We start from the raw sequence: 1,405 nt of genomic DNA, 5'->3' as shown, positions 1-1,405 counted from the left end.
GGGCGAGCCGGCCATGCAGTGCGAAGATGTTAAAGCGGGTTCTACCACTATTGCGTACCACTTCACTTGCCTCTTTACTATAAATGTGTTAAGTACGGAAAAACATAAACTTTCTTTTACAGTCTATTTAATTTAATACTAATTTTAATAAGTAAAAATGTATTATATTTCGTTATATTGTAAAAAGAAAAAGTTAGGTTCCACCGAGATTTGAACTCGGATCGCTGGATTCAGAGTCCAGAGTGCTAACCGTTACACCATGGAACCTCTTGTCATTTGTTTTCAAAAATAGTACCATTATTTAAATAACGAACGTTTAATATCGTTAATTGTAAAAGAACAATAAAATAACTGGCAGCGATATTAAAAGTAAAAAAATGTTTTTTTTATTTTACATTGTGATTGAATAAAATAACGAACATTAAAAAGTAAAAAAAAAAAACATTTTATTTATAAAATAACGAAACAAAATAAATAGAATAATCAACTATGTAATATTTAATTTATAACTTCTTGTTTCTTATTTAACCGGAAAAGTAAATTTGAACGTGAACGTGAACATTATTTATTTACACACAAATTATCTAATGTTTATTCATCATCACCAGCTCACTACATGTCCCCACCGAAGGGCTCGGAGCCTACCCTAAAGTAAGGGGTGACTAGGCCATAATCAACCACGTTGGCCAAGTGCGGGTTGGTTGACTTCACACATATCTTTGAATTTCTTTGCCGATATGTGCAGGTTGCATCACGATGTTTCCCTTCACCGTTAGAACGTCGGCTAAATTGAAAATGAAAATTCGATAAATCGAAAATCATTAGTACATGGCGGGATTCGAACCCAAGACCTGTAGATTATAAGTCAAGAGCTTAAACCACTGAGCCACCAACGCTCCAATGTTTATTATTTTGACAACTTTTCTGTAAATATCATCATCAGTCATCCTAAATGTGAGTTAGTAAAAAAAATGGTAAAAAGTTATTCCGCGATAGTTTGAGGTATACAAAAAGTTATTCCATTTCATTTAATTTTCTTCCCATTGTTTTTTATCCGTACTTGTGAATGTTGCTTTAGGGACAAAGGGTCAATTTGAATGCGGTAAATTCCTGTTAAAATAGGAAAATGGCAAGTTACCAAGTATGTAATAAAGTTGTTAAACCTTTCCTTTAAAATGACCCTAAAGGTGTGGTTTCATTGGTGAGTTATTTATCTAGGAAAATTTAAACTGATAGTGAAGGAAATTTTACAAGTGTGCGAACTTGTTACTTTCAACCAATAGATGTCGCTGTTTAAAGTTGCAATTGCAATTATGCAATCAATAGAATTTGTTGATGTTCAATTTGCTTTTTTGCACATTTAGGAATTACTAGCTGTTGTTCCCTTGCGACTTCATCCGCATAA

General features: G+C 32.8%; 1 non-coding gene across 1 annotated transcript; it reads right to left on the bottom strand.

Moving 5' to 3' along the window:
- Positions 1-195: 195 nt before the first annotated feature.
- On the bottom strand, positions 196-267 carry Trnaq-cug. The gene has a single exon. It is a non-coding gene; the product is annotated as a tRNA-Gln (tRNA).
- Between the last annotated feature and the right edge of the window lie 1,138 nt (positions 268-1,405).

The sequence above is a fragment of the Papilio polytes genome, unplaced genomic scaffold (assembly GCF_000836215.1).
Source record: "Papilio polytes unplaced genomic scaffold, Ppol_1.0 DF822067.1, whole genome shotgun sequence".
NCBI classification, from domain to species: Eukaryota; Metazoa; Arthropoda; class Insecta; order Lepidoptera; family Papilionidae; genus Papilio; species Papilio polytes.
The sequence above is the reverse complement of the archived record's forward strand: the minus strand, read 5'-3'. Positions and strand labels throughout refer to the sequence as shown.